Source organism: Sapajus apella, unplaced genomic scaffold (genome assembly GCF_009761245.1).
Source record: "Sapajus apella isolate SASKATOON/1434 unplaced genomic scaffold, GSC_monkey_1.0 scaffold105, whole genome shotgun sequence".
Lineage (NCBI taxonomy): Eukaryota > Metazoa > Chordata > Mammalia > Primates > Cebidae > Sapajus > Sapajus apella.
In genome coordinates, this window is record NW_022437045.1 from 3,939,926 (window position 1) to 3,949,200 (window position 9,275).

Below are 9,275 nucleotides of genomic sequence, written 5' to 3' on the forward strand. Positions count from 1 at the left end.
AGATGTTTTGCTTGTCTGTCATTTGGACACGCTGAAAGTATGTTTCCCAGAATCCCTGTTCATGTATAGTCTGTATTGGAGTTGGCCAAAATTTAAAAATTATTTGAGATTTGGAAGGCAAGATTGACAATTCTGGAACTCATCTGAGATCAGGAAAAAAGATGAAAAAATCATTCCAAACTGTCTCTGTTTTCCTCACTCTATGTCCAGCTTTTCTCCCAGGAACTGCTGAGTAGGGCCTGATAATTCACAGTGGCCCTGCTTCTTTTCTAGATCTCCATCATGCTTCCTTTATTTTCAACTCTGACTACAGAAGAGCTGGTTAGTGACTTTTCTCTGAATCTCTAATTTCCCTGAAAAGTCTTAAGAAGAACAAACAACAACAACAACAACAACAAAAAATACAAATAACCCTTCTAGCTTCTCCCATAGCTGTGTAAGGTAGCATGCTCATGAAGAATACCTTGTTCTATACAATATTCAGAGATTCTACTTCCCTGACAGACACTTACTCATACCAGTATCAGTATCAGAAGTCAGCCCAGGGGAACAGAACCTCAAAGATGACAATGTGTAATTAATTCTCTGATTTAGTTACATTTAAAACATTAATGGCCCTGTCTTCATGGGTTAACCAGACACTTACAGTCTACGATATACAGTAGCAAAAAGAGTAATTTACATTATCACCTGCAATCAAACACTTACCAAAGGCAAGCCCTTGAGTGAACAAGTATTTGCTACCAGCAAGTGTTTTAGTGGAAACTAGGGAGAATAACTCATATATGGAGTGGATTTCTTGATACTAATGCATGGAGGACATAGAGAAGAGAAATCATAAGCACAGACATTTAAATTCTAAGTCAAGTTTTAACTAGGGGACCAGAAAACGTTTATGAATACACTAAAATAAATCCTTATATCCAGGAGATTCAGAATCAAGATATCTGAAAATTAAACCCTAAATCTTATCTACAGATGCCTGAATTACTATGCAAACTAAATTCCCATCTTCACAAGCCTTTCGTATGTTAAAGTTAGGCCATAAATTGAAAAGGTGTGAGTCCTGAAAATTGGGATGAAGATTTCTGAGCAGATAGTGATGAAGTTGAAGACTTTGAACCCCTAAATTCTACTGAGCCTCATTGGCCTAAGGGAGCAGCCCCTATTCCCCTCTCTGAAGAGGTCAGCCTGCCCTTACCTGAAAACCCACACTTACTTCTTATGATATAGGTGCTTTGCAGAGCATTACTAATCGTCCTGAGGTCCCATTCTCACCACCCATCATTGCTTCTAGACTTGTAACCAGAATCAGTCCCTGCAGGCTTAGGAAATCTGGCAAAGTAAGATCCATGACCACTTATCATACACATCAAAAGAATTGCATAATTTTGCCAATTTATAACACAAACCTGGAGAAAATATATGGGAACGTAGCCTAACAAGTAGGGTCTTAGTGGAAGAAATATGTTGGATCAGGTCGAATATATTAATATGGGTACACTAAGAAGAGACTCTATATTCAATGTGTTTGCATAAGTGTCTAGGAATGGCTCTACAAATGGCTTAATTGGTGTATTGAGACATAAACCCAAAGGCAGCCTACAGAAAATGCACTTGAGATTCCGGAACTTCCTTGGTATGCTCTAGAAGACAATAATCAAAGGCTTAGGAAGATTGAAACGCTGGGGTAGATTTTTGTGTAAGATCTGCTTACTCACACACTAACTAGAAGAGTCCCAGAGCATTTCCTTCAGGTCTTTGAGAAACACATTGGTGAAAGGTGCCCCAGAAACTGAAGAGCTCCATGTTGGTTCTTCTCTGCAGTCCAGGAATGACAGTGGAAGCTTTCACTATCTAAGTGGGCTCTCTGAATCCAATGAGGATGATGAGATTTAGGAGTGGCAGGGGCCAGGTGGCAGCACTTAACTGCCAAGACTAGGAACCACGATGGTTGGCAGACTCAAAGCAGTAATAGGAATGGCTTGACCAACAGAGAACTTTGATGTTCTATAATTAATCATGTCTGTAGGACTGAAATTGATGGGCAGCCCACTAAAGTCTTACTTGATTTGTGTAAGTGGAATGGTTTCAGATGTAGTGAATGTAAGGCTAACCTGAATCAGCATAATAGAGGTTGTGGCACATCAATTATTTTCCAGAATTGTGCCACTTCATAGAACTAGAGTTCATTGAAGGAAGGCAAGCTCATTTCACATCTCATAAAGAGTGGACATGGGCTCATTTTACATCTCATAAGTAGTGGACGTGGTTTCATGGCTCTCATCATCTTCACCATCTTTATAAAGTGACTAACCATTTAGAATAATGGAATGGCATTTTGAAGAGTGAATTATGGCACAAACTATGATAACACCTTGTGTGTATGCTCACATGGCTTACATAGGACGTGCTCTTATGCAGTGATCAATACACAGTGTTGTTTCTTCCATAATCAGGAATCTGGAAGTCCTAGCCACCCCAATAAGTAAGGGGAAAGCAAATAAAAGTGATACTTATCAGAAATGAATAAATAAACCCTGTTACTATTTGCAGATGACTTGATGGTCTATGTAGAAAACTCCAAGGGCTTCAAAAAAATCCAGTTTACTGCTGGACTACCAAACACTCTTGTGATTTTCATTGAAACCAGTTAGAAGGTTGGCAAAATAATCTATTACAAATATTTCTTCAAATCTAAAGTTCCCTGCAATGACCTGTATCTGGTAACCTCATCCTACTCTACGAGGAACTACTGTCTCCTGGGTGTGAGTTACAAGTGTAAATTAGATGGGTCAATGTCATTCAGACAACATAAAACTACTTAGTATTCAAGTGATTTTTGGCCATGGTGTATAATGAAGAGAGAGCTGACAAAAACTAATTAAGAGGCAGTGATGTCTAGAGTTGATAGAATCAGCTTTGTATTCATATTAGCCAGTTTGAGTTTCTACAATTACTATCTCTGCAATTTTTGATAAGATTTTAGAGCTGAGTGTCTACTTCAAAGTCTATCACAGATTAAGCCAAAATCCTTAGTGGCTCATATAATCACCATTATATTTGTTATATTTTTATTATGAACTAGAAACTCATAGTAACTATACAGTATATGCATTTTGTAAATTAAAATAATTTCTGGCTGATTTTATTTCATGCCCTTGAATTTTTTTCTGTCATATTTCTCATATGTTCTTGATGCATGTTATCAGAACATGTGTTATCTTACTTTAAGTATATAAGCTGTTTTAAATTATTTTGTAACAACATGGAGTTTATGTAAAAGCATAGATGAATAAATAGACAAAAATATAAACAATCTTGGGTTAAAACGTAACGATATGTCCCAGGATCTTAAAAATTTTGACTTTATATAATAAAAACGAATTGGAAGATATAACCATAAGGAATTACACAAGTCAACTAGAATTTCAAATTTATAAACTTCCCCTTTTCTTATTGAATCTAAGTAAGAAATCTAATAAAACCCAAACAGGCCAAAATATTGAAAGTAAACATTTTGAAAAAGAGGGACTTGGGTAATTGTTTCATGGATTTACTCGGTTTCCCACCACTCTAGCGGCCACAGGTCCCTAAATGTGCATATTTCCCATTAGCTTGTTACCTTATTTTATTCCCTTTGTACACCCTTGATCCAAAAATAAAATTAATTCTATACTGTTCTTTACTTTTCTAGTATAAATATAACCCATTTTTAAAAATGTCCTAGAAATAAAGTCACTGAGGAAGGATCTTGATGAAATTCACCTCATTATCCATGGACACTGATCTGGATTTCATTAAGTCATCCAGCCTAATTATATATGAAAAAAAATACTTAGGGAAAAAAATTAACTTCCACTTACACATTGGAAATATTCATCTTCATTAGCAAAGAATTTTCCTTCATAATCAAGACTTAATTTTCAAATAAGAGTAGAAAATTCTTATAGAAGGTATTACAATAACAACTATGTCATAACTATTCTGGCTCATATATTTCTACTAGTCCATTTGGGATGCTATAACAAAATGCCATAAACTGGGATCCTTTAAACAACAGAAATTTATATATTATAATTCTGGAGACTGGAAAGTCCAAGATGAAGGCACTGCCAGATTCAGCGTCTGGTAAGGGCCACTAACTCACACATGGTGTCTTGTTGCTGTGTCCTTATATGGTGGAAGGGAAGAGCTAGTTCTACAGGACCTCTTTTTTAAAGGTGCTCATCCCAGGATTTCAACATATGAATTTAGGTGAGGACACAAACATTAGCAGCAACGCTTGTGAGTGGTAATTTATTAATGCAGGAATATGGATAAACACTGCCATATGATGATAAATCCCCAAACCAAAAACAGGAAGTGGGGCATAAAGGGTTAACAAATAACATATCCGTGTTGTGTTACTTGTAATTCAGATCTTTTAATAATTTAAGGGTCGGGCGCGGTGGCTCAAGCCTGTAATCCCAGCACTTTGGGAGGCCGAGGCGGGTGGATCACGAGGTCAAGAGATCGAGACCATCCTGGTCAACCTGGTGAAACCCCGTCTCTACTAAAAATACAAAAAATTAGCTGGGCATGGTGGCGCATGCCTGTAATCCCAGCTACTCAGGAGGCTGAGGCAGGAGAATTGCCTGAACCCAGGAGGCGGAGGTTGCAGTGAGCTGAGATCGCGCCATTGCACTCCAGCCTGGGTAACAAGAGCGAAACTCCGTCCCAAAAAAAGAAAAAAAGAAAAAAATAATAATAATAATAATTTCAGACATTTCTGTTGAAACTTCACCATGCAGAATTGGAACTTTCCTATATTACATATAATATGAAGATGGTATTCTGGATTGTAAAAAACAAAGATGTAAAGTTGAATAGTTGATGTGACACTTGGGTATATCAATAATAATGATTAACACTGCTTAAAGATGTGATATTCAAACACCGCATATTCTCACTTATAGGCGGGTGTTGAACAATGAGAACACATGGACACAGGGAGGGGAGCACTACACACTGGTGTCAGTTGGGGGGAAATAGGGGAGGGACGGTGGGGGGTGGGGAGCTGGGGAGAGATAGCAAGGGGAGAAATGCCAGATGTAGGTGATGGGGAGGAAGGCAGCAAATCACACTGCCACGTGTGTGCCTATGTAACAATTTTGCATGTTCTTCACATGTACCCCAAAACCTAAAATGCAATAAAATAAATAAATGGGGAAAAAAAGATGTGATATTGGATATTTGAATAAATAATATTTTTACCTTTTTAAATATTTACTTTGAAAACATATGCACATTTAAATTATTTCCTTTAAAATGTCTGTTTTAATATATGTTATAATTGTGTAGAAAAAGCCTTATGATAGAAAAGGTAAAAGCAATTTCTTATTTTTGAATATGCTTTGTAGTTTTGGTCTGAAAAAGTCTGCAGACTGCAGTACATGCAAACTAGACCATTAAGGACCATAGCTTTACTCTCATGTAATGCTAGAATGTATTAAAACTGTCATTAAAAATCTAGCATTTAAAACATACATTTGATTTCCTATTTATATTATCTATTGCTTTTCTTTCCAATATAGATGTGAGTTATTAGATTTTTCCAATTAATATCCTACTTATGAAGGGAATACTTTTATTCTGAGAGCAGGAAAATGGCACAAGTGATAAACAAAAGATGGCATGATTTACAAGCAGAATTTTATTGCTATCCATTACAACGTCTTGAAATACAATTGCTTTAGTGTTTTCTTATTAAAGGGTTATATTATGGAAGGCTTACTAGAAAATTGCATCTTAGATGAGATTCACTTTCCTAATGTTATTCTTATTGAATCAATTCATAGTCACTATGTTTTAAAAAGTAAATCATATATTTAGGTAGATAGCATGTATAAACAAGTGAAAAAACTATATGTTCTAAATGGAATATGCTTTGGTTTTAACTATTAAATTGTTCACATCCATATACTAACTAATCATGAGGTTACACAAAATTAAACAGAGCAGTCTTCTATTTATATACATAAGCTTATGATACCAGGACAACTAGGTTTCTCACAAATACTGGGAATTCAACAATTCCACTCTGAAAGATTTATTTATTTATTTGCATCTTGAAAGAAATTTTGGCATTAAGAATACTGCATAAAAATTTAAAAAGACTCTAAATAAATAGAAGTTCTATCCCATGGCTGCCATTGCAGTCTTTCACTCATTCATTCTTAAATAAGGCTGAGGAAAGTGGGCTGGAAAGTACTTTCTCATCCCAATCCCTTTGCACTTTTAAAAATATGAGCATGTATTAAGTCCCAGCTACTGACAAGGCTGAGGCTGGAGCATCCCTTGAGCCCAGAAGGAGTTCAAGTCTAGGCTAGGCAATATAAAGAGACCCTTGTCTTTGAAAAACACTTTAAAAATTAAGCTAGGTGGGGTGCAGTGGCTCACCACTGTAATCCTAGCACTTTGGGAGGCCGAGGTGGGTGGATCACTTGAGGTCAGGAGTTCGAGGCCATCCTAGCCAACATGGTGAAACCCTGTCTCTACTAAAACTACAAATAATTAGTCGGAAATTACTTGAACCCAGGAGGCAGAGGCTGCAGTGAGCCAAGACCATGCCATGGCACTCCAGCCTGGGCAATAGAGAGAGACTCTGTCCCAATAAATAAATAATAAGCCATGTGTGGTTGTACATGCCTGTGGTCCCAGCTACTCAGGAGGCTGAGGTAGAAGGATCGCTTGAGCCAGGAGTTGAAGGCCACAGTGAGCTATGATCGCATCACTGCACTCCAGAGTGGGTGACAGAGTGAGACTTCATCTCTAAATTTTTTTTAATTTTAATGTGTGTGTGTGTATCCTGATAAAATTATAAATTAAATTGTTTAAAAAGGAAGAAAATACACCAAATTTTGAACTTCTTGTAGTGGTGAAATTATTGATGGTTTTTCTCTTGTTCCTCTGTATTCTAATTTTCTTGAAATTGACTTCTATTTGTTATGTTACTAAAGAATATTGATTATATTTTTAAATGTGAATAGGAGTTGAAAATGTCTTTTAACTCCTATTCAAGTCTTTCTAGAAATATTGCTCAAGAAGGAGAAGATAAATGGAAGACTGAAATGTGAGACCAAAATGAGAAATCCAAGAGCATATTGGTGTGGTAATGATAATGACCCAGCAGCCAGGGACAGTAGATGAAGGAGAGAGGAGAGGTAATTGCTGGGTGAAGTCTCTGGGGAGGCAAGAGACAACAGGATATCAAGAACAGGTCTTCCCTGGGAGCATGAATTTTTCATCTCATCCATTTCTACATCAGTGAAGGCAGGATATGTAATTCTGATGTAGCTAAGTGGGTAGATCCTGTAGTGGAAGATGAAGAATTTCAATTCTGACAGCCTGTATTTCCAAATGACATTTGAGACGAGCTCATCAGCTAATGGGGAATAAGAGAACGAGAGAGTATGGAAATTTTGAGGAAAAATTAGAAGACACGAAATGGTTTGCAAATTTACTCAAATTTCTTGACAACATTAGTTGCTTATTGGAGATTTCTAGCCATTAATTAAAAGTGAGAATAGATTAATTGATTATTATGAAAGCAGGTAAAAAGCCTAAAATACAGTAGATGCTCATAGAATGGTGCATATTGTTTCATTATTGTTCCAGACTCTTAACCAGAAATCTCAGGGCCAGATTAAATTTCAGAATATTTTCTGACTGGCTTTAGCTTCTCTCAGATTTTCTGAGAAGTGATTCCTTCTATTTCTTCATCTAGATGCCCACTGCCAGCCCTGCGCCATGCAGATCTTTAGTATAACATTCTCTTTCCTTTTTACATAAACAGATGAACAAACGAAGTAGATCAAACACTTTCTCCATTTGAGATCCTCATGCTTTGGGGATGGAGAGTAATCAGAAGGAGTAAAGCCAGGTTGTTGGATGAGAAGGGTTCTCTAGGACTTATTTTTCAGTTGCTTTGTGTCACATTGAATACTTCCAAATCTATATTTCTTTTAGTCCCAGCAAGGGTAGTGAATTCTGTGTCCTTTAAAACAACTTTCTGAATTCCTCTTCCCCTGTATCTGTTGGTTACTTTGTGGCACCTTCAACTCAGCATCTGCTTTCCTGAATCCATTCAATTGTTCCTGTCAGTTAATGTTTGCTCTTTATGATCTTAGGTGTAATGTTGACTTCTACTTTATTAGTCATTTGCACATATGCTGAGACAGTCAATAAAAAAGCCTTATTCATAGTTTTCAGTAAGGTAGCAGAAAAATAGTAAGGTTGACTTAGTGATCCAAGGAAGCTGGTTAAGAAGCAGCAGAATAGGACTCACGTCTAGTACAATTTACCTTCTCTGGCTGGATGCAGTGGCTTATGCCTGTAATATCAGCGCTCTGGGATGCCTTGACAGCGGAATCACTTGAAGCCAGGAGTTCAAGACCAGCCTGGCCAACATAGCAAGATCCTGTCTTTGCAGAAATAAAAAAAAAATTAGCCTGGCATGTTGGCATCCACCTGTAGTCTCAGCTACTTGGGAGGCTGAGGTGGGAAGATCACGAGCTCAGGAGTTCAAGGCTGCTGTGAGTATGATAACACCACTGCACTCCAGCCTCAGTGACAGAGTGAGACCTGTCTCTAATAAAAATAAATACATAAAAATAAAAACAAATTTTAAAAAGACAACTTATATTATCTGAAACAGTGGTTCCCAAAGTTTATAATGTATTATAATCACCTGGAGTGTTTACTAAAACCTATTTCTGGGTCTCAATCACAAAGATGTTGATTCAGTAGATCTAGGATGGCACCTGAGAATCTAAATTTCTAACAAATTTCCAAATGAGGTTAATAATGCTGCTGGTCTTTTTCTGTAGAAAACATAAAGCATTTCAAGTGCTTTCCTCCCAAAACTCATTCTCTGGCTTCAAGTCCAACAATGTTACTTATACTCTATGTCTCCCAACATGCTGATGATCTCTTTAGATGTGCATGCCCTAATCTTGGGTGGAGTAGTTGCTGTATCTGCAGGTTAGACAGAACACTAGTAGTCTCTCCTTGAACTATTGATTCTTTAAGCTCCTGGAAGTTACCCTTGGAAGGGTTCCCTGTTAATACTTGTATATAAATATGTGTAGAATATATGTGTAGAATTTTAGTTAAAAAATAGCTTCTCTATGGGAAATGGACTTCTAGTTTCTATGGGGTTTCTTCTTCTCTTTCTTCTTTCTTAATCCTCCTCCTCCCCCCTCCCCCTCCCCCTCTTCCTCCTCCCCCTCCTC